We start from the raw sequence: 25,400 nt of genomic DNA, 5'->3' as shown, positions 1-25,400 counted from the left end.
CAGATCAATATACATACAGTGCCTACGGGATTGTGTTAGACAGCTGCAGAGACTTGCACGCACTCAAGCATATGCGCTCCGGGACACCCCAACAGCAGGGGCACTAGCCGTAATTCTATCACCAAAAATGGTATTTATTCATTAAGCGGGTGAGCATCCACAAATGAAAACAGCATATCTGTAAAGGACCCAAACTTTGACCTGTATTTAAATAAATCTAGGCTTTCCTTTCACCATTTTTGGATTTCTTCGCTTTAAATGAGCTTAGCCATAGTTTACCTCATTAAACTATTTTACATATTCATTGCATTACAATTCCCTCAGCAAGTCCTGTCAGAGTATTATTGTCAGTTTTAACTATAAGAAACAAGTTTTGATTTGTTCCCCCTTTCTTCCCTTACCTGACACTGTCAGCCCTGGCTTTGAGGAAAATAGGGTCTAATCACGCCATGGGCCATGGACAAGGACAAAAGCTCTGACTTCAGAAATCTCTCAGAGACAAGGAAGTAAAATCAAAACTGGATCAAAGAAGATATACACACATATACCCATAGTTATACATACATATATACACATATATGTTTATCTTCCCTACAAAATTCATCCATGCTTTATTCATCAATGCCTTTTCATATCTTGACAGAGAAAATATAGTCATTTTATTAAAATGACGTGCATAAAGGGAGGTTAAAATAACAGCCACAAGTAGAAAATCACTCCTATACATCTGAAATGAGTTGCTGATCACATGAGGAGAAGCTGCAGGAAGTACAAGCTAACTAAGGCCAACGGTCCTGCCCGCCTTGTGCTTGTCCATCTTTCTGTCACAATTGTGGGGATCGTTAGCTGGTGAGGGACATTGGAGCTGTGCTTCAGAGAGTGACGATCCCACAGAGGATGTCGTGTGGACCTATACAAACTCTTCCAAACTCACAAGACATCTCTGATTTTTTTGCTTCGTAGAAGAAGGACTTAAGCCTTCCAAAATTGGTTCTGAATATTTTTCCCCATAATTCTGGCAAAGCATCGATTTCCAGTGACACCCAATATAACCTCCCCGCAAATCATTCCCTTCCCCAAGAGACTATTAAACGAAACTGTCTCCAAAAGCCACATCATTAAGGGAGAACGGACAAATGGTCATTTCATGAGCTTGGAAGAACGGGACAGTAGTATTCCAAGGCCAGAGCAGATACCAGTGGGAACGGTTCACATTCAAGTTACTGGAACTCACTTGTTCTCAGCTTGAGTTGCATCACCAGTCCCTGCCAAGCTCAGCCTTTCTAACAAGGGTCGTCTCCCCAGAAATAGGTTTAGCGCATTCAGCTCAGTGGTCAGTGCATCTGAAACCTAAGCTGAGGACCATTATAGGTTTCTGGGCATTCTTAGGATATCCCATTGGCTGAAGTTCCATGATTAATATTTTCAAATATCTGGTTTCAGGAAGTCTGTCTGTTCTATGTTAGATAATAATGCATTTCTTTATAAGAGGAATGTGACCGTATCAAGGAAACATCTCTGACACCCTGACCTCCATCCAAATAGAAAATTATTGAACCATAAATCCAATGTTATGAAAATCAATTGCTAAACCTCCTACAGCTAACCATTGTTTGTTCCTGCTTCCATGCACGATACTATGTGTCTCTCCAGATGATCTTTTAAATTAATTCATAATTTTCTTTAAAAAGATATATTGTATCTTCCATTTCTAAAGGTAGAATACTTGTAACACAATTGAATTATTTCTCCTTGATAGTGCAAACATTCTTAGAGTCAACTTAGTCAATGCAGGGTATATCTTAGATGACCATCGAGAAATTCCCTCTATTTCTGGTCTCTCTCCCACTCTGCTTCCCTACTTCTAATTCACCAAATAACATTTTAAAGAAACAAACAAAAAGCAAATGCTTGAGCTTACTTCAAGAGATCCTGTCCACTTGCTATGCAAGCAGAGATTTTAGAACCAGAAATTTAGTGAAAGATTATAGTTTATTAAATTTCCTTTGAGCAGCACGTTTCCAAAGCATCATTTCAGAACACCCATTACACATTCATTGGTCTCAGTGAAGTTTTATTAAGTTCTTAGTCAGTGGGGCAAAGTGAAATTTTAAGGCTCAAACTCCTCAAAGTGGTTCATCTCAATCATAGAACAATATTCTTAATGGTATTCATCACTCTTTAAAACTATTTATTTATAAGCATTTTCTCTCTGACAGCCAAACTAAATCTTGACCAAAAAAGATTTGAATAGTGTTTGATACATAGGGACTCAATAATTGTGAATAAGTAAACAATGTCTTGCACATGCTGGTGTTGTACGTGAATATAATATAAAAAGTTAATTCACCTTCATTCATGGTTGGTGGGACTGCAAAGTGATATAGGCAGTTTCGAAACCAGTTTTCCAGTGTCTTGTGGGATTAAACACGTTTGCCATATGACCCAGCATATGTGAGACCCAGCAATCCCACTTCTAGGTATTTACTGAAGTGAAATGAAAACTTACGCCCACCAAAAAAACCTGTACACAGATGTTTATAGCAACTTTATTCATAATAGAGCTGAAATGGGAAACAACCAAGGTGTCCTTCCATAGGTAAATGGATAAATGAACTGTGGTACATCCATACAATGGAGTATTACTCAGCGATGAAAAGGAATGAGCTCTTCATGAAATTTAAATTCATTTTTCAATTTAAGTCAAAGAAACCAGACCCCAAAAGCTACATATGGTATGGTCCGTCTATGTGACATTCTTGAGAAGGCTAAGCTATAGGGGTGGAAAACAGGTATTTGTTTGAGGGATTCGAGGAGGGAGAGTGATTGACGCACCCGGGCACTTACGGGAATTTACGAGGTGATAGAACAGTTCTGCATGGCACTAGGGAGGTATAAATGACTTTGTGCATTTGTCAAACCCCACAGAACCATACACCACAAATGAACTTTATTACATGCTAATTAAACAAACAAATAAACAGAACATGCTGGGAATCCCAGATGGAATGCAGACTCTGACAAATGAATCTAACTGTATTACAGATATGTGAGAAAATCACTCTGAAGGGAGTGAGGTAAAAAATGAGCTGACCTAAGTAGATTTGGCATGCAGTGGTTTAACTGGAACATGTAGGACTGAAGACAAATAAGAACTTTCCCTAAGCACCGTACTGTGGTTGGTAAGTTTGTTTTCCGGGGGTACAGATAAGCAATTCTGAAGCTACTCTGTGTATACTCTAGCGAGTTTAACACTCAGTAAATGACTTGTAAGTAATGGAAGCCAAATCTCTCACTGCCAAAGGAAGAAGTGGGTTAGAGTGAGAAGTGCTGTGTGTGTGTGTGTGTGTACATGTATACAGAGAGAGAGAAGTGGGGAAAGGGAGGAAAGGTGCTGAAATGTAGGTATGAGTATATCCATAGGATAGTATCCGTACAGATAAATTTCCTATATCTGCGCAGTGAGAGGATCAAAAAGCAATGGAAGGCTAGCAGCGCAAGCACGCGCAGCTAGTGCCCGGGTCTTGGTTTCTAAATGCCATTCTCTGATACTAGCAACCAGGGCTTCCTGGAAAAATAGTTGATGCTAGGGTTCAGGGAATACAAGATAATACTGGAACATCTTGAAATTCCAGAAATTAAAGCAGTGTTCAAAAAAAAAAAGCAAAGAAATGGAGGCACCTGAGTGGCTCAGTTGGTTAAGTATCTGACTCTTGATCTCAGCTCAGGTCTCGATGTCATGGTCATGAGTTCAAGCCCGACGTTGGGCTCCACACTGGGCGTGATGCCTACTTAAAAAAAAAAAAACAGTGGAGGCATGTCAAAAAGACACGATATTCCAAAGGCCAACACTGGAACAAAATAAAGAGAATACTGGATTATAACACAAATAATGATATAAAGAAACATCTATGCCATATTAACATAAATAAGTGATTGAGTAAATGAATAAATGTTCAAGTGGACAAATATTCTATACAGAAGAAACCCAAGTGATTAATACCGAAATGAGGGAAATAGAAAAGCACGTTTAGACCACCATAGTAATCACTGCTTTTTGCAAGATTCACTAATAGATGCTAAAGTTAACGAGCAAATGTTAAGAAGAAACAGGATAAATGAATAGCTTCAAAGCGTGTCTCCCAGAACAATTAATAATTGCCATTGTCATCATTACTATATTTCCAGAAATTCTTTCATACTCCTTCCTACAGGAGATGGACCTTAACTTCCCTTCTCTGAAATGTGGGCTAGCTAGACTCAGTGACTCACTCCTAATGAAAAGACTATGAAAGGGAAAAAAATAATAACTTAGTAGAGAAACCTAACAGACAAAACTTAATAAAGTGTTTGAGGCTAACATTACCAGTGATAAGTCACAGTGGCATCACGTGCCCTCTGGTATAACGTGATGTTAAGGACACTTCATCTCTTCGGTATTCTTCTTCAAAATCCATAACCTCCATCTTGTCATGAGAAAACCCAAGACAAACACAAATGGAGATGCAGTCTACAGAACACTTTAGTGCCCTTCAAAAGTGTCAAGGTCATACACACATACACACAAAGTCTGAGAAACTATCACATATTGGTGAGACAAGATGACATGATGATTAAATGCAATGTGGAATCCTGGATTGGATCCTGGAACAGAAAAAGGTCATATTGGAAAACACAGGGAAATCCAAACCAACTCTGCAGTTTAGTTAGTAGTCTCATACCAAGAGAATGTCTTAGTTTAGATAAACGTGCCATGATTACATAAGATGTTAACATCATGGGAAACTGGGTGGAGGGCATCCAGGACTCTCTGTACTATCTTCTCAGCACTCCTGTAGATCTAACATCATTTCAAAATACAACTTTAAAAAGAAAAACAAGTTGATTAATGGTACATGCCAAATGAGTAGTGAAGACCGGAAACGAAGAAAGGACATCACTGGGAGCGTGAATGTTACAACAAGGGAGCAGGTAAGGACTTGGGTGTGGCAGGGTGGTTGGAATTTGGACACGGAGAAAGTAAGAGGAAGGGGTAGCATGAGCAGAGTTGGAGCAGGGAAGAGCACAGCTCGGTGGGGGGGGCCGTGAATGAGCCGGTCCAACTAAATCTCAGGCTCAAAGTTAGCAGGGCTCCTTTGTTGGATAAATAATGGTTTTGCAGTGTGGGCATTGGATTTAATGGCTTGCAATATTCATTTTTCTAAACAAAAATATCTTTACTCTTATTCTTAGACAAAAGGGCGACTTCCTTAAAATAATCCAGACATTATCTCATCAACTTGTGACTGGTAAAGACATAGTGTTTGTTGTGATTGGGTTTAGGATTTTTTTCAGCTATCCGTGAATCCACTAGTGGTCCAAATGGTTGATAAAACATCTGTTTATGTCAGTGTCTCAGAAGGAGGTTACGTAGAAAAATTAAGACCTTTGAGTCTGACTGACTGATAATAATGTGCTATGACACTTGATATGACATGACCTTCCCTGGATCACTATGTTTTTACACAGTTGCCCGTCAAAGACCCCTCCCAGGGCTCCAGAGTGACTGTCCTCGGATATTGGCTATTTCTCCTCATGAGGAGGAGAGGAGGTTCCTACCCAAAAGTCTTGTCATCTTTGTACATGAGGGATTGGAGCTATCTTTTCTGGAAATGCTAGTAGTGTTTTTATATGATTTAACATTTATTTTCATTAAGGAGTCTGCCTAGAATGACTGCCATTGTGTATTTTCACATCCCCCATAATTCCCACCTAGAATGCTTCCTGCGGCCCTCAAGAGCCCTCTGTAGTCTTCTTTACTGTGTATATCATCTTTGCCACTTGGACATTTTATGGGAGAACTACAAAGCTAGTCCTGTAGGGGGCTAGCATGCTACTTAGCTGAAGTTCCGCTGATGATAGGAGCTGTAGCTAAAGCGTGGAAGCTAATTCCCGTCACTGTCTTTGTTTATTGACAATCATTAAATGCTACTGGCAAGGTGCTTCCACATAGCAATGCTGCCATCCAAAAGCAAACACACATTGCCCCTCCTCATTGCAATCAGCCCTTACACACATACATACACACACACACACACACACACACAGACTGACACACACCCTTTGCTTTCATCACAGGGAATCAAGCCTAGAAGTAGTTGTCTGCTTTTGGAGAGGAATTTTCTTTCTTTCCTGCTAGTAATGAAAAGTGTTAAAAATGTGTCCATGAAAACTCTGTCTCCTAGGAATTCACTGCTGCTTGAGCCAAGATCTCAGTGGTAACAAATTACTGAGGGGGCTGGGGAGGGACTCTTGATGGCTTGGGGTGTCTTCATCAAATTCCAGGCACAAATCTGAAGAGTCACTGGAAAAGGAACCCTGGAAACTGAGTATATACTTTGCACCCCCCCAAATGTGATCAAATATAGATAACTTTTAATAATCCTAGTTTTGTTCTTAAAAGTAATTATGGTCTAGTCCAGAGAGCACTGGAGATTAGCTCTGCCTGACAAGAGTCTTATTGTAGGGGTTGGCAGGAAAACATTTTCTAGGCTATGGACTTAATTAAACTGAAAATACAGAATGTTAACGTTAAAACCTTAGACTCACAGTGCGGTTTGATCCAGCAAGGAAAAAAAAAAAAGCCTCTTAATCCATGCAGCAAATAATGGTGCATTAGAATGTGAATTTGGTGCCAATGAGGGATGCCAGCCAGAGTTCCAGAGGCCAAGAGAAAAGCCAGATAATTGTAACCCAGAGCCTTCACCACATCCTCCCTGCCCACCTGGTACCTTGGCCCTATCCTGGGGATACCATCCTCTTTACAGAGCAGCGAGACCCTGAATTCAGACCTTGGTAGTGCTTTGGAGATTCAAACAAACACGTCTTTGGAGAAGGGACACCCCATGTTCTACAGGGAATGGGACAGTGCTTCAAAATGGATTTTTCCTCGCTGTGCCATGCTGATGAATTTGCCTGCATGGTTCTTTCAACTCTCCCCATGCTCTCAAATCCTTTTTCTTTGGCACACACACACCTGAAAATCATTTGAGCTGAGTCCCTAAGAAAACTGAGACACGGGCCTCCTTTTTATGAGCAGTGCCAAACAGGAGCAAACACTGTCTGCTCCTACTCGTAAATTCTGTTTCATTTCAACAAGGAAGCATGCTCTTTCTCTGTCACCATCTCACACACACACACACACACACACTTGCACACATCGACTCACAGAAATTTTCTCCCTTTCAGCTCATGATCAATAGGAGGATACACTCCTTGGGAAAGTTGCAGAGTGGGCCTCCTGCATCTCGAAGACAAGCGAAACTCTGGGAAAGCTTTTCCTGGAAGAACCATCCGAGTGATCAGCATGAAGCCTGATTTCAGTCACCAGGAGAGAAACTGAGTGAACATTGACCAGGGTGAGTTGGTATCTACCAAGTTGCTTCACCAGCTAAACTTGTTACTGGCTGTCCTGACATGATGGCTTGACATTAGATAAACAGATACCCAGGATGAGAAATCGCTGAGGAAAATAATTGCACCTGGCGGAGAGGGATGGTGTGACATTTCTGGATCCCCAACTGCCTTTTCTAAGAAATCATTCTCTGGCATCAAAAAGTCTCAGAGTTAAAATTAAGGGATTTTATTCTCTGTAAAGGAAAAAAAAACAGTCAAACAAAAAATTTTAATAGGAAAACAATACCATGGTTTCTTTCGCACCTCCGATGAGAAACTCAAAAATCAATTTACAAAGAAAGTCTTGCTTTTCTTGTGAATTAGGAACTCTGCAGATGAAACGTTCCCCTCTTTGACTTCAATTTCTGCTGCAAAGCTGAGAAGCAGCCAGCTGATGTTCTTGAAAGCTCCCCTTGTTGAGGACATACGATGTCCAGTTTTTTCGATAAAATGATCTTTTCCTGTCTTATGCATACACCTTCCCTTTTCTCCTCCTTGATACATCAACAGATACACGCAAGAATCTGCACTCAAGACTTTGTCTTCAACGTCCCTCTAGACATCATGCTCACATCTAACCTGAATAGTCTCAAATACTGCTTGATGAAATCATTTTCTTTGCTTGACAAAAAGGAGTTTCAAGCTTTGAAATATAATGATTTTTTTAAATCTAAGCTCATTACAATCACCTTGTAAATAATCGGTAATGACCCTCTTTTAACCTTTAATTCTATCTTGGGCTATAGCTAAAAGATTCATGAAAGTCGGAGGAAGGGGTATTCTCACTCTCCATCAAGCAATTTGTTCTCAAATGTGTCTTCCAGAGGGCGCCGTCTCATGCATGGACCCCTTGCTTTCCTTCCGGGGTGGCCTTCTCCTTACTAGCACACTCATTTTTAAAGAATGGTTTGTTTTAAAATGAAAAAGTGACTTCTGGAATTGAGAAAACGCTACCTTTAAAAGGAAGAGAAGAGAGGGGGCCGCACCCATCCTCTGCCATGTGCCCTTTTGCTTTTCTCCTTGTGATAAGCATATGCCAGGCATCACTAATCTCAAGTAGCAAATAAGGAGCTTGGGTGTGACTCACGCACAGCTCAGCTGAGAGGTGGGACCCCAAACCAGGCTTCCGTTACTGCTGAGCCTACCTTCCCTCTGCCACAGGGTGCCCCTCCCCAAGGTCATTAAATGGGCATACGAGAACTAGCAGAAAATGTCCAGGAAGTCTAAAACTGGGCATTTTTTGTTTCCTTGCCTTTCCAATAAAATATTAAGTCCTTAAGCTTCAGTTTTTAATATTAATGTCATGAGATTTTTTTTAAGAAGCACTAGTAGAAATCAGTTAATGTAAAATAATCTTTAGAAACTAATAAATATATATGATTAATTCCAAGAAAAATAGGGAAAATTTTACCTCTCTTTAAGCATCTTCTAGGTTTCTTTTAAAAATGCCAAGAAAGGGAAAATGGCAGTGCTGAAAGCCAGAAACTTAACAGAAAGAATCTGTTCCTTTAATTACCCAAGCTGAATGGAATATAAAAGCACACCGGAACGATGAGAAATCTTCTTTTTCCTCTTGGGGAAAGAAATCTATCTTATATTAGTAACAAGAGCAAGAAAGCATTTGTAACTCTTTGTGTAAAGCATTTACAAGTATACTTAGATCAACAGGCAAAGAATCACTACCCCCCACAAATATAAATACAATGTTAGCATTGTACCCTTAAAAACCTAATTTATGCAACTCAATTTATTGACAGTGTGAATTAAAATGTTGTGTGTGGTAGAGGAAGAAACTTGAGGAATCATATGCATGAAAATCTGTATAGCAATGAATACATAACATCTAATTGAATTCTCATTTGTTTATGAATTTTATAGTTATAATTACTTTTCATAGAAGGTAATGATCAGAGCCCTATTACGAAGACCAGCTGAATATCGTACCAGTATTAGAAATAAATTTTATAGGAAATAGAAAGGAAATAGTTATATATTGCATGTATCTGGTTTTAATGTGTAATGTGTCTGTGTGTATACTGCTTATTATGTATATACGCACATACATAATGTATAATATGTCTGTGTGTATACTGTTTCTATGTATACACACACAGACACATTATACATTAAATACACACACATTATACATTACACACACACATTTACTTGTAATTTACAAGTAATCCCTTCTGTGTCAGGGGTTGGCAAACTACACTCAAGGGCCACATCCTGCCCCTTTTTGTAAATAAAGTTTTATTAGAACACAGCCACACTCATTTGTTGACATATTATCTATAGTTGCTTTCATGCACACACAATGGCAGAGCTGAGTAAATAGAGTCAGTCTGGCCTGCAAAGCCTAAAATATCTACCATTTGGCCCTTTACGGAAGAAGTCTGCCAATCCCTGACCCATAACTACTGATCAATTTTTGTGGGATTGAGTTTCGTTAAGGATCTTTCCTGAATGTATTGCAGCAACAGATTGTATAAGTTGGTGAACAGGTAAATTCATATGCTTGAATAAACTCTGTGATTATGTTTCTGTTCAACATGATAAAAGTGAAAACTTATTTTATATATATTGTGGTATATAAGCAAATATTGACATGTATAGGCACAAGTTCCTATGAACGTTCAAGGAAAATTAAAAGTTGCTCCTTATCAGCTCTGAGGCCTTGGCCTTTCTAGGCCTCAGTTTCCCCATTGGTAAAATGATGATAATAGTAGGCATATTATTGTCTGCAAGCATCATATTACAATAAAGATGAAAGGAAATGAGTGCTTGGCAGAGTGCCCAGCACAGACTAAGCACTTAATAAATGTAAGTTACTAATATTTGTATTACTGTTGTAGCTATTACCAGGAATCTTTGCCCACAAGCAGGCACCTCTATCCATCTCTAAGAGGTGGTGTGTGATCTTTTAGACTTCAAATCGTTATCCGAAAATGTTAGTTTTGCCATCTAAACAAGTGTGTAGAGCCTTAATGTGCCAATGGTCTGGATTCCAGATTCTTGTCGGAGCTTAATCTGGGGGAGCTCTTATTCAACTCATGTGAAAAGAAAACTCACAATGATTGGAATATGCTAAAGGTGGTATAAGGAAAATGCTATTCATCCATCCTTACAAGCTTTCTTGAGTTTGTTTTGTATCAAGTTCACTGGTAAAGAGAACACATAACCTGGGGCACCTGGGTGGCTCAGTCGTTAAGCGTCTGCCTTCGGTTCAGGGCGTGATCCCGGCGTTCTGGGATCGAGCCCCCCATCGGGCTGCTCGGCTGGGAGCCTGCTTCTTCCTCTCCCACTCCCCTTGACTGTGTTCCCTCTCTCGCTGGCTGTCTCTCTCTCTCTTGTCAAATAAATAAATAAGAAAGTCTTTAAAAAAAAAGAGAGAGAGAACACATAATCTAGAATGTATTCCTTCACCTGGCATCAATCTGTCCAGTGCCAGGGAACACCTTTAGGACATCACAAACACTAGCCTGGCCTTATAAAAAGTACTCTAGATTGAGGGTTTGGGACATCCAATGACATACGGGGTCTACTTCTTTCCTGTACCGCTTTCTCATCAACTCAACCTGGTTTTTGAGTTGTTGGTGCCAGTTAACACTTTCTTGGCTCTAGTTCTGGTTTCTCTCTCTTGCGTGGCCTTTATCTTGTCTTATATATTCCATCATCGCCATGTTCAACTCTGTTTTTACTTAATTGCAGAGAATTAATACGATAAATTTGGTGTTTCTTCAGCAAACCTTCACCTCTGTTGGTACCACATTAGAGATAGTTATAATACTTTTACTGAATTAAAATCTAATATGACATCTTGATTTTTATATAAGATCATGAGAAGACATGGGCAATGATAAGTTCATGGGCACCTGGCTGATTAGGTCAGTAGAGCATGCAACTCTTGATCTTGGGGTTATGAGTTCAAGCCCCATGTTGGGGATAGAGATTACTTAAAAATAAATAAAATATTTTTAAAAAGAGAGAAATGTGCTCATGAAGTAAGTTTTTGCATCTTCTAGCAAATTTTCTTTAGAAGGATTCATTTGTTATTAATCAGGAGCTCTAACTTGAGGATTTGTATCAAGTTGTTCTGCACAGAATTTAGTGTCAGACATGGTCTCTTCTAAATGAAGTGCATGTTTTTTCAAGCTGTGAAGGCAATATACCATTTCTTATCTATCATGTATCTATCTATCTATCTATCTATCTATCTATCTATCTATTTATCATCTATCTAGGGACTGAATATCTGGAAGTTCTGACTAAATACAATGTGTAAGTGCAATTACTACAAAATCCAAGTTTCTGTGAAATTTTTTATTCCATTTTCTGTGAAGCCACAGATCTCTTTTGGGGACTTAAGAGCAACACAAAACCAACCCCCAAAATATGTTTTTTATTGTGAGATTTTTCTGATTTTTTGTTCTTATGATTTATAGATAAGTTGGGTATAGTATTAGCACACCATTCGTTCTGAGTAAATAAGCACTACTTTAAAATACGTGACAATGATGCCCTCTATACATGTTTGAAAAAAGAGAGTCCCTTTGTGAAAATGCATGGAGAGAAAATCAGACGCTTTCAAGTCTGTGTATTGTTACAGAGATCCACTGATATGGTATATCGGTATTTTAGCTTAATAAAGATAGAGAAACAGTAGTCTACCTGTAAATAGTGATTGTTATATAAGGTAGGATGCTAGATCTTGGGAAATACAAAAGATGAAATAAATAACACTTGCTTAAAGGAAATCATCATTCTTTTCCATGGCTTCACACAAAAATTCAATATCATCCCTCTTGGTTGTAAGAGTCAACCAGGTCCACGTGGGTGGTGGCCCTTAGGGGCCTCTCACCCCACAGCAGTTAGATGGCCATGAGGCCAGAGTCATCTGGAGGCTTTCTCACTCATGTGTGGTGCCTGAGTTGTACGTCAGGATATCTGCTTGGGCTTGTCTTTCTTGTTCTCACACCTTCTCTCCATGCAGCCTTTCCAAATGGGTTCCTTCATGGCATGGCAGCCTTGGAGTCAGTGAACTTCTCACCATGGCAACTGGCTTCCCCTAAGCATGTGTACCAAGAGCTTAAACTCATTTTAAGAGATAACACAATAGTAATATTTTTAAAGATTTATTTGTTTGAAAGAGAGAGCATGAACTGGGGAGGGGTAGAGGGAGAGGGGCAGAGAGAATCCTCAGGCAGGCTCCGCACTGAGCATGGAGCCCAACGCCAGACTTCCTCCCATGACCCTGCAATCACAACCTGAGCCAAAACCGAGAATCGGTCGCTTAACCGACTGAGGCACTCAAGTGCCCCGACAATAGTAATATTTTAATGAGCACCTCTTTCTATGCCAGATATTGTGAATATCTTTTTTTTTATTCTCCTAATAACCTTGCAAGATGAGTCTATTTTAAAGATGAGGAAACCGAGATTTAGAATTGTTACCTAATTGTGTCAGTCCATATTGCTGCAACGTTGGCAATCTAGGTTGTCAGATCCGGTTGTTTTGTCCAATTTAAATCCAAGCTCTTCTCTCACTAGAACCCATATCCTTTCTCCTATGCTGGCCACTGCTCATAAAACCATGAAAAATTAAATGGCACTACAAGAGATAAATAACAGTTCCATACGCAATACACATGAATCCGGCATGATTAATTGCCAAATTAAAATACAGATAACAAGTACTCTAGGAGTACAGCAGACGGAGAATTCCCTATGAACTAGTATTTCTGAGGACCTTTCTTAGAATAAGTGATCTAAGTGCCACAAAGTTTTGTTCACAAACTGAAGATAATTCAACAAGGTATACATCTTATTTTTCGTTTATCAGGTGTGTTTTGCCTCAAAATTCTGCGGCTATCGTTTTCCCTGGCATAGACATTAAAATTCCAGATCTGTAAAGGGCAGAGCCGATGCCACTTTCCTCAAGTGGCTTGGATAATAACTCTTGGTCATCTAGAGGGTTTTGCTGATTTCCTTTTTACTGTATTAGATTATATGACCATTATTATTTAAGCCTAAAAGAGAGTCCAATGCGCTGATTAAAGCAGGAAGAAAGGACTATTTCATTAGAAGAGGCAGTTGTACTTTCCTTTATGGGGAGAATGATGATCAAAATGCTAAATCGGAGTATTTGCTCGTTGCAGAGAGAGAGGCCTTGGACGACCCTAAAATGCTCTTCACACTCTGCTTTGTGCCTCTTGGATGTGTCAGTAGCAAGTTTAGAGCCTCAGCCTCTGTCGACTCTAGTTTCCTTCTGCACCCTCCTCCCTACTGAGAGTCTCCAGTGAGGGTCTCTCCCAACAAACACAGTCTCCATAAAAAGGGACAGAAATGACACATGCTCATAGGAGACCTGCAGACAATTCATCTTCACGCTGATTCAATTGCCCAAATCAAGTAAAGTGGGCCCATGACAAATTACACAGTGGAGCCCTTTGATGAGTTTGCAAGCTGGAATTTCACAGAATCCGGTGTCACCAGAGCGAGAGCTGAGGGGAGTAAAGTTGCCCAGGGCAAGTCTACATACAAGTGTTGTCCAGACTTTTTTTTTTTTTTTTTAATGATGCTTCCTGTTCCTGGACTTACACATTTGTAAGACTTCTGTGGCACCCTCCTGAGTCTTTTGATTTGGTAAAAAGAGTAATCCAGTGATCCCATCAGGTACCTAGACTCCATGCTTCTGGAGGCAGGAATGTAGGCAAGACATTCAGAGCCTTCCAGGCATCTAAGGTAATGCTTGCCCACAGGATATTTGCTTTGCAAGTCAAAACCTCTCGAATGTCTGCCTGCTTGCCTACTTGATACTCAAGCGATATCAAACTCTGGCAGTTGGCTTCCTACCAAGTCATGCTCTGGAACTTGTCCCTGTCCTTTGCCATCGTTCTTCAAGTGCCTTACTCCTGCTTAGCTTCAAGTTTCAGCTCAGGTATTTCCCCTCCAGGAAACTGTCCAAAGCCCCATTCCACGCCATGCACACCTCTATCACATCCCTGAGCTTAGTCTGTCCGAGGCGTCCGTGCAGCATATCTGACTCTGTCAGCTCGCTGAGAATAAAGTCATTTCTTTTTCATCCTTGCACCTCCGTGCCCAGCTCCAGACCTGACTCGTAGTTTGAGCACAGTCGTATTTGTTGCATGGAAGAATGGGATGAAACAGGAACTCAACGGGGCGAACGAGGGAGCCGGGCATCCCAGATGTCCCCAGTGGCTTCCACATCCTTTGGAAAAGGGTCGCTTGTGCAGGGATTTTGTTCAGATGAACTCCACACTGACTCCCAGAAGCACAACTCACATTTTTTTCCCACTTTTTAAAATTCAAAACTGCTATTGAAAACAGAATTGGGAGCTTCTAACAAGTAACCGAATCTGTCCCACTTCCCTTAGGAGTTGTAGGAAGACCCAAGAGGAAAGAGGTAGAAACTGATGCCACCGGGGGGGGGGGGGGTGCACAGGTGTCAGGGCTAGAGCGGGGGTTTCTGATTATCACCAGAGAAGCCCTGAATCCAGGAAAGCAGGCAGAATGGAGTGATACCACACGGAAGAGGTGTGCTCTCCTGGCACAGGAGAAAAGACAGCAAGCCAAAGAGGTTAAGCATAAATGGAAAGGAATTCAAGTTAATTTCCTAGAAGAACTGACACTATTTGAGACTTGCTTGGATGTGCCAGATATTAAACAGCCATGGGCTGAATGGATAGTGAGTGCTGGCCGCCTTGCAGTGCCTTCCAGAGGTCAGCTGTACACGCTGGCCTGCACCGCAGCAGATCAGACATGAGAAAGTGCGGGATGCTGGCTGCCCCTGTGAAGGATCCCAGTGCCGATCAGCAGATCACAAACTTATTTAAGGCAAGAGGAGACAAAGCAGGTACCAGGGCCCCCCTAAGGCTTTCTGATGAGCTTGGAAGGCAAGGCAATGGGACTCAGCAGACAGTCCTCCAAAATCAGTGAACCATCAATTGCATCTCCTTGGGGAGCAGGAGATGGTGCCAACATGAAAGGACAGGAGGGCATTTCCTTCACTGTCATGCTGTGAAGCTGCTGGCAGCTTAGTCCCAGCCTCGCTTGCTCCAGTGCTATCTGAATCAGATCTTCTGCCAAAAGGCCGCTTTTGCAAGAGATGGGGCTAATGTTTCTTGTTGGGTGTCAAGAAAAAGAGTGAAAGAATTGCGTCGTCTTGCTCAGTCTTCTCATCAGTGAATGGGATTCATGACCCTGGACAGAGGGAGATTTTGGATTCTTCGGGTCAAGTCCTGTCCCCGAGAGCAAGGCACGCAGGTTGCCCTGAGCTATTGAGAGATGCTCCTGGACAGAGGAGAACAATGAATTGCGGTTCCCAACTGCATACTGACCATTTCCTATTAGCTCACTATCCTTTGCAGTAAATCAGCTCAGTCCCCATTACAATAGGTGGCAATAGTGCGTTACTTGTCAGCAACATGCCACAATAATAAGGCTCTTTCAGACGGCTTCTCAAATACCGATTGTGATGTCTGTGGAGAAATAGAACTGCTTTTAAAAAGAATATGAGCATAGCTCTGTAATAAGGCCAGATCCAGTGTTGAAACAGGAGGGCTTCTGAATTTTCTTGCATCATGACGAGAACTTTATTGCAGCGAGCATGGTGAAAATTCATTATTTAATTGAAAACTGTTTATGAAATTGAGGTCCTGTTAATTCAGCAACAAAAATATAGCCTCCAAAATGTTCAACGCCTGCTGAAACTACAAATTATCTGGTGGACTCTGGAACCAGCCAGAAGGATGGGATTCGAAGTTTGCCTCTGCAGCTTACCACCCATATGACTACAGGTGGGCTACTTAGACCCCCGTAACTTCTTTGTCTAACAGAGGTCATAAAAAAATGTCTATACAGGTTTGTGAATTAAGCAGGATAATGTCTGTAATGTGCTGTAACAATGTCTGTAACACAAGGGTCTGATCAATGTCATTTATTATTATGCCCAATGTTTTCAGTTTCTAACATTGGAAGACCAGACGCACCATTTAATTCAGGAAACCCATAGGATGCCTGCTCCTTCTTCTTGCCCTTCCCTTCATGCCAATATAGATTTGAATTCCCAGCAACTATTCCAGGGGGATTGAATCCTGAGCTTCCCAAAGGGAGAAATAAAGAGACCAAAGTCAGCTCGTCCCCACTGGGTTGGCACCTGACAAAGATTTGAAGTGGCTGCAAGGCATCACGGCGAATGGCTGAAAATCACATTGTCAGCCTGAAACGCATCAAAGCTATTTGCTGGCTCGAGCCACCCCAGAGAGAATCTCCATTCGGCTTCTTCGGTGCAGAATCACGTTTGGCTCTGGCAGGATGGAAACTAACTTACCATCCCATATGGCACCTAGTTTGTAGTAAGCACTTGATGAGAAAGAAATCATGACAGTCATAACCCCTTTTCACCCACAAACAATACTCAGGGACATCTGTCGCCATTATCACCACTGCCACAAATTCTGATATTACTTGGTGCCGCGGAAAACCTGATGAAGCTCTTCGCTTTGTAAGCCAAGAAGGAGGGTATCTTGCCTAAACTGCGAAATTAAGGAAGTTTGCCAGTAGTATCAAGCGTGCCCCCCCACCCCCGCCCCCATGGCTGTGTTGTTAGCATATGGAGAGCACTGATACATACGTTCACTTTAAGTTATTTTTCTGGTGCTTAATTCCACTTCATCAGCCGGAATCTTCCTCCTTGTACCTTCAGATGATCCAGAGTGAGAGCCACCCTCGTATTTCCTTTTGGCTTCGATGATGCACGTGCCTGCCCCCTCCCACCAGAAAGGTCTCTGCAAACTTGGGGAAGAAGTCCAGCTAGACCCCTGCTGAGTTCCTCCTTGCTCTCTGACTGCATCAAGCCACTGCTGGTGCACGGGTCTCATGAGCCTGGAATAATTCAGCTTTTTAGCGACCAGGACTAGGCAGTGTTCCTGGGACAGTGGTTTATAAGAAATATAAAATCACTTTTAGTTTCTTCGTAGATTTAAGGTTGTGCTACATTCTGCGCTATTTCTACCCAGAAGGAAGCGAGTTAATGACAGAAGGAGGTAGTTTTCCAAACTCCAGAATTGGACAAACGTCAGCCCAAAATAGAACCCCCCATTTTTATTCTCCTAATATCTTAGCAGATCTCAATATTCTGGTTGGCTAGGAGGAAAGAAAATTTCCATACCTGATGACTTCAAAGCAATGAGTAAGTCAAAGTCCAGTGAAATGTGTTCAGTCTGGGCAAACACAATCCACAACGTAAGCGATAAGTGAGACATCACTCCCTCCTGTTGCTTGGACACTGATGTCTTTCGGGAGCACTTGGCTAGCGTCTGCACTTCCGTACACGCTCTTCCTCATTTACTCATCATTTTGCATCAAAGATTGGGCTAATGGTGAGATATTCTGACTCACAAAATCAGCTAGAAAAACTTGGAATTTAGTTTTTCTATTTGTCACTTAAAATCATTAGCATGCATGAGCCCAATTCCACCAAAAAACTGCTCGATGCATACATAATATATTATTTATTATGTATATTCCAAAGCGGTCCCAAGACAAATCTTCTGAAGGCCTGAAAATAAAAACTGAGGCTTAGATGAGTAGAGTTATTGTTGACTCATAAGAGATTGAGTGTCACACTCTGTTTTCTGTCACCTGTGTTCAGGTGAGTCCTTCCACCCACCCCTCAAATTACCTGTCTTCTGTAATCCTCTTTTGTCATCTCTAGAATGAGGGAAATAATCTCCCTGTCTCATAGAGTTGTCATAATGATTAAATGAGCTCATCCACAAATGACACTTAACCTCGTGCCTACACCACATTCAGCCCTTAGCGAGCATTACCCATGATGATGATGTGACGATTTCTATTTCACTTTGCATTTTATTAAACATTTCCATGTAGACGAGCCTATGGGATTTTCTTCCCTATTTCACTCTTTTGTTCCTCATTACTAAAAGGAGAAGAGTGTTTAAAAGATGGCCAAAAGCAGCAAGAGCAAGTTTTCATTGCCTTGTAAAATGCTCCCCTCTTAAGGAGGTGAGTATCCAAGGCAAGGGAAGAGAATTTCCAGAGACTAGCTTGTTTTAAGTGAGGATCCTAGGAACAGCAGTAGAAAAGGAGGGTGGTTGTCTCAACTGCGCGTGGGGTACACAGAACCTCCTTTCCGGGAGCCCACAGGAGGTGAACTTGTCACTGACTGAATGGAGACCCAGGAGAAAGGAAGATGATATTTACACCATTGCCTGAACACAGAGTCTGTTCCCAATTGGCTGCTAGTACAAGCAGAGCCTTTGGGGAATGGAACGACGTAAATACTTCTCAGATATTGAGGACCCAAAGGCAAGGTAACATAAGTCTTCCATCAGTGTTTCAACTGATGGCCAGCTTCATTCTCTGAGGGAGGTAGGATTATTATCCACATTAACAGTGTAGACAGCAGTTTTTTCATAGCCTTCTTGGGGCTCACATTTGTTTTTTTATCACGATAAAAAAAATATAACAGGAGATCTCTCCTCCACAAATCATGAAGTGTGCGGTACAGTATTGTTAATTGTAAGCAAAATGATATACAGCAGACCTCTAGAACTTCTTCATCTTGCATAACTGAAACTTTATACATAAAGAACGGCAACTTCCCATTTCTCTCTCCCTCTGGAGAGAGGCACCATCATTCTACTGTCTGTTTCAGGAGTTTGACTACTTTCGATACCTCATAGAAATGGAATCATGCAGTATTTATACCTCGCTGGCTTATTTTACTTCATATAATGTCCTCAAGGTTCGTCTACATTGTTGTGTGTGTCAGGATTTCTTTCTTTCTTAAGGCTGAATGATATCCTATTGTGTCCACACATGACACAGGGAGAGAGCTCTGGTATCTCTTCCTCTATTTATAAGCCTTAGCAGGCAAGGGTCCCTCCTTTATGACTTCATTTAACCTTTATTACCTCCTTATAAGCCTTATCTCCAAATATAGTCACGTTGAGGTGAGGGCTTCAACAAATTAATTTTAGGGGAAAGAAACATTCCATCCATTGCATGCACCATTCTGCATGTGGAGGTAAGAAGTAAGAGAAACATTTGGGCTTCTTGCTGCACCAACATATCAAAGGTTGTTGTTCAATCTCTGAGCGTTATTCTCGGGTAACTTTTGCAAGTTTGGATGGTTGATTTTCTATCCAAAAGAAAAGGAAGAAAATCCATGGTGGGTTAGTGGCGAGCTCTGGATCTGCGAGAGGGGTTTTCTTCCATCCGGTCAGCGTGAGGTTTCCTTAGGACAGAGCTCTTCACGTGCTGCTGATCATATGTCAACATCGATTCACCATAAGATTTTCACTATCTAAGGCTGATAGGGCGAGGGAAGTCTTGCGTTTCTATGACCACTGGACTGGCCAGCTCCGGCAGGCTGGGGGTTGAGATTTTGTGCTCATGGGACTTCAGTGTAACTTTTGATTATAATAAGAACAAGAGGAATCAGAAGCAGTGGATAGAAGCAGCTGGACCCAAACCTTTCATCCAACTACCCTGCCACCGTCACCCTCCCAACTAGGCTTCAGCTGACGGAGGAAGACGATTTTCTCTTGCTCCTTTCACTTACCAACCTCAGCAGTCATTAACACTTCCAGAGATCCTCCTTGTAAGTTCAGTGTGCCGCTTTCGTATCCCGGAGATGGTCTTAAGCGGGTTCCTCTTCCCAGGGTTGTTTAACTGTATGTGCTTTTTTGGGGGGGTGGGGGGCCATCACCACTGCTTTCTCACACTTTTTCTAACATAGAACATATAGGTACACTTAGTAACCTTTATATTATTTATTTTACTAAGTTAATATTCCTTGTCTGAGGTCCAAATCGAAAGATATTCCAGGGTTTAAATGATCTTGAAATACCAGGATTCGAGGTGATTCCCTCCATGCAAGACAGCTTATGCCACCATAATGTGTTTTTTGTTTGTGAGTTTTTCCAGTTTTATTGACATGTAATGGATATATAACGTTGCATAGATTTAAGGGGTACGACCTAATGATTTGATACATGTATACATTATAAAATGATCACCACAATAAGTTTAGTTAACATCATCACCTCACTAGTTATTTTTCTTGTGATGAGAGCTTTTAATATCTACTATCTTTGCAAATTTCAAATACACAATACAGTATTGTTAACCGCAAACTCACACATATACAGTGAACTAATACTTGACAAGGAAGCTAAGAATATTCAATAAGAAATTGTCAATAGAGAAAAGACCATCTCTTCAAGAAACGATGCTGGGAAAATTGGGTATTCACATGCAAAAGAATGAAACTAGATTCCTATCTTGCACCTTTCACAACAATTAACTCAAAATAGACTAAACATTTAAATGTAAGTCCTGAAACCAGAAAGCTCCTAGAAGAAAATAAGGAAAAAGCTCCTTGACAATGGACTTGGCAATGATTTTTTTTTTTTGTAAAGGACACCAAAAGCACAAGCAACGAAAGCAAAAATAAGCAAGCAGGACTACATGTTTTATTAATAATGTAAGGATGATAACTAATATTTATTTGTCCTTACTATATGTCAATAATATGCGAAATACTTAATATAGCTTATAACAGTCAATCTCATAACAACTCCTTGAAGTAGATGCTGGGGAAGTATCCCTAGTATGTAGATGAAGTAATTAAATTAAGAGAGGTCAATGGCTTGCTGAGTGACAGACAAGAAGAGAGAGTAAAATCAGGATTTGAGCCTAGGGGGTCCAAATTTCTGTCTTTACTTGTAACCACTGTGTTCAGAGGATGCTCTGATCTACCATCTTTCTGGTCACACCTTTCTTCTTCCCTTACTTGATTTATTGCCTTTCCCTACATCTCAGTAGGGCTGGTGGTTGTGAGTAATCGTGGCATAAGGCATTCATTTATTGAACAAATATTTATGATAGCCCATGAATGTGTAAAAGCCATTTCAATTGGTAGAAAGGGAAAAATATAGATCCATGAAGAATTAATTTTCTAAATTCCCAGATTATTTCTTTTCCCACATCTTCTGTGTGAAATATAATCTCTCTATCCCGCTCTCTCCTCTAGAGGCCCTATAGCTTTTTGCACTTAACGAGCCCTATTTTACATCATGCAAGGCTGTGCACAACAATGTGTAAGATGTTTTAAAGACCATCTTGGGTAACTTTGCTGTACCGTTCGAATCTGAAACGTTTTCCCCTAAACCCACAATTTTCCATATAGTCAAGCTGCTAAATTGCCTCTCTGAGAGGCAGAAATTACTCTGCTGATTTGATTTCTTTTGTTTTCTTCAGCAAGTGTAAGATATTACCGATTTCTTTTTAATCCTACCACGATTGCCATGTCTCCCTCCTCACTTTGAAAACTCTAGACAGATTTCAACCACAAGTACCTGCAGAAACATCAATTTTTACAGAATGAGGAAAAGTTACATGCTCTAATGTTTTAACTGGCATCCTCAACCCTCTCTGCGAACTTTCTGGCCCAATTTCTAACAGCAAACAGGCAATCTTGGCAGCCAGGAGTCAGCATCATCTTCTGGTTGTGCTTCTATGTCTCCTGTTTGTCAAGCAGTGATTGCAAGGCAGCCTTAAAGGTCGCCCTTAAGAATCAGAGGCAGATGTTTCTTGAAGACTTTTCTACGTGCTAATTAGTCAATATGAGAAGATACGGACCTTTGTGTTAAGAAAATTTGTCAGAGAGGTGACTCTCCTTCTGGTAAAGACGGAGTTGGACTCTTGTTCTTCGCATATCAGAGTTACTTAAAATTAGAAGCAAGCAAGTAGTTAATGACTAGCTTCTTCCCCTGAACCTGGATCATGACACAATTAAGTCAAGAGAATATCAAGTAGGGATAATTTTTCTCAGTTACAGAACAAGTAAAGTATTATAAGGATTTATGCCACTTCTTTAAATAACCGAATCCAATGATTCAAGAGCTTGAATTTGACTATGTACTTGTGACCAGAATCCCATTTTTGTACCTACTCTACTGAAAATACAGCACCTCCTAAGAGTTTCTGCTTCGGCGAGAAGCTTCTCTACAGAATTCGGTCAGATTTTGAATGTCTATTCTCCTCATTTTAGAATGTTTTGTTCGTTCACTCTCAGAGTTGGTTTATGACTTAGCCATATATTGGCTTTTTTCTGTGGTGTCTGAGTCGGCATATTTTAGGACTTCAAGGTGGAGATTTCATCATAATTTACATGAGACACGTATTAGGAAAGAAAGCTGTGTGCTTCTGTGAATAAAAACAAACTACTTGGAAATTTCTGATTTAAGGGGCTCCTGGGTGGTTCAGTCAGTTAAGCATCTGCCTTTGGCTCAGGTCATGATCCCAGGGTCCTGTGATCGAGTCCCGCATCGGGCTCCCTGCTCCTCCGCTCTCGTGCTCTCTCCAGCTATCTCTGTTTCTCTCTCTCTCAAATAAATAAATAAAATCCTTTTTAAAAAATTCTGATTTAAACACACGTGTGTGTGCACACACAAACACAACCTAAATTTGATATATATGAGAATTCACTCTCAGAAGAAAACTTTGGCTTTATTCAAGTTAAAATGGAAAGGCCTAGAATACACCTTTCAAGTTAAGTGATTATTTTGATGAAGCATGTTTTAACTGGTTTTTATATACCTGAAATGATTTTCATATTGAGATAAATCAAAGCCTTTAACTAAGTAATGAATTGAATGTTATTGGCCATAATCTCTTATGCAGAATTTTAGACTTTAGATAATATTTATGTGGATGCTCGTAAGTATGAAAACTAGGCAGAGGAGTTAATTTGTCCTTACCTGGTATTAAGCCTTCTTGCTTTTCATGGTGCAGGGCTGGCTGAACAGAGCCGAGGTGACCTGTGTGTGAGGGAGAGAGCCTCAGGGAGAGGCTGGGGGCTCACCAGGCACAGACCTTGCGGTGTCCATTTCAGTACACCTTCGGGAGAATCATAGAATCTCTCATCACCTCATGACCTTCTGCCATTTCTGTACCAATTCCCAACCCTAAGCCTTCCATCCTGTGCGCTCCCAATCTTTTAACTCCCAGTGGCTGAACATGAGGAGAAAAGTCATGAACACGTATTCTCTGTTATCTCCTAACTCATCTGTCCCAACTCAATTAGACTGCCTGTGGACTACCCAGACGAAATTGTATTTTTTTTTAAAGATTTTATTTATTTATTTGACAGAGATAGAGACAGCCAGCGAGAGAGGGAACACAAGCAGGGGGAGTGGGAGAGGAAGAAGCAGGCTCATAGCGAAGGAGCCTGATGTGGGACTCGATCCCAGAACACCGGGATCACGCCCTGAGCCGAAGGCAGACGCTTAACCGCCGTGCCACCCAGGCGCCCCCAAAATTGTATTTATCATGTCTTCTCTCCTTTAATAGCCCACAGCAGGTGATTCTACATCCCTTCCATAGTCTTTGGATGCCCTGTGTCATCTCCACATCCCTACCTCTCAAGGGGTGGCCTTTTTTTCTTCTTCTTTACCTCGTTGAGAAATTCTAGCTCATCCAGCCTTAATTCCTAATCCCATTTCTACTTCACCTGACCGTTGCGTCCCATCATCTCAGAGTTCCCCTGAATGTTGCCCCGAGCTCTTTTCCCTCCTGTCCTGAGGAACAAGACATCTCTCCATGTTACTGACACTATAGTCTTTTGCGTCTCCTGAGAACTTCTTTCTATTTCTTTTTCTTCACAGTTTTATTTCGTGGCGGCTTTCCATTGGCTTTTCCCTTTTGTTTTTCTTTGTGTTCAAGTCTCTTCGTGTATAAAAATAACTAAAAGCTAACAAATAAAAAGCACCCTAGTATGTAATGGCAAGAATTTAAATCAGAATCTTCCCTTTGTCCTCTAGGAAATCATAGAAAGAAATGATGGAAAAAATAAGTGCCCACAAAAAAGATACACGCAGTCCATTTAAAATGAAACAAGAAGAGAGAAAGCTGCTAGGCGAGGGGCAGAGCTGTCAGGGAGCTGGCGTGGTATTTGGCATCAAGAGCAGAAGTGAGCTATGAATGAAATGAAAGGACCTCAGTGCAGGAGTCCCCAGCAAGCACTGGCAAAAATAATTCCAAAAGGTAAAGGTCACATCCTAAGGTCCAAAAACTGCCTAGGAATGCTGAGAACAGAGCTGGGAATTTTCCAGGAGACTCAATGCACAGAGATGGCAAGAAAAATGGCAACAGAGGCTGGAGCCAGCAGTGGCTGATTGAGAAAGCGTTTAGTGAAATATCCCCGAAATAGATCCCATGAAGACAGCCCTTGCCAGCCCAGAGCTGGTAGCAGAAGCCCTCCTGGACTAAATTAATTTCAGAAAAGGGTGGAGGCCTCTTCAGAAGTCATAGAGAGAAGCACATGGAAGTCATTCCTTGCCCCACACTTTCCCAGTCCCACCTACCATGGAAACCTGCAAATAACTGGTCTGGAAAAACCTAACCCAGTTGACCTTGAGTCATAAAAGAACAGTGGCACAGAATCCATTCAAAAATACTATTAAAAATGTGGAAAGGAGGGGCGCCTGGGTGGCACGGCGGTTAAGCGTCTGCCTTCGGCTCAGGGCGTGATCCCAGCGTTCTGGGATCGAGCCCCACATCAGGCTCCTCTGCTATGAGCCTGCTTCTTCCTCTCCCACTCCCCCTGCTTGTGTTCCCTCTCTCGCTGGCTGTCTCTATCTCTGTCGAATAAATAAATAAAATCTTTAAAAAAAAAAAATGTGTAAAGGAGCAGTAAAACTTTCCAACAGGAGAACAGTCACCAGAAAAATATTGTCAAGTTGTAGCTGAAGATTTAGCCAAAGATTCCACCATTAAAATGAGTTATGAAGCAATCACAGCAAGAAGGAAGACCACAAAGCAGGAAAATGGAGCATGCGGGAAATGGCCACACAATGCAGACAAGTGAAACAAGAGCCGACAACACTCAGAGAAGGAAGAGACGAAAGACAAAAG

General features: G+C 41.1%; 1 long non-coding RNA gene across 1 annotated transcript in view; it reads left to right on the top strand.

Moving 5' to 3' along the window:
• The first annotated feature begins 4,839 nt into the window (after positions 1–4,839).
• Positions 4,840–25,400, top strand: part of LOC130541913 (uncharacterized) — a 30,276-nt gene continuing 9,715 nt past the window's right edge. The window contains exons 1-2 of the long non-coding RNA XR_008956006.1: positions 4,840–4,971; positions 7,228–7,397. This is a non-coding gene — a long non-coding RNA (uncharacterized LOC130541913). The remainder of the gene's footprint in view (positions 4,972–7,227; positions 7,398–25,400) is intronic.

This window comes from Ursus arctos, unplaced genomic scaffold, assembly GCF_023065955.2.
Source record: "Ursus arctos isolate Adak ecotype North America unplaced genomic scaffold, UrsArc2.0 scaffold_27, whole genome shotgun sequence".
NCBI classification, from domain to species: domain Eukaryota; kingdom Metazoa; phylum Chordata; class Mammalia; order Carnivora; family Ursidae; genus Ursus; species Ursus arctos.
The sequence above is the reverse complement of the archived record's forward strand: the minus strand, read 5'-3'. Positions and strand labels throughout refer to the sequence as shown.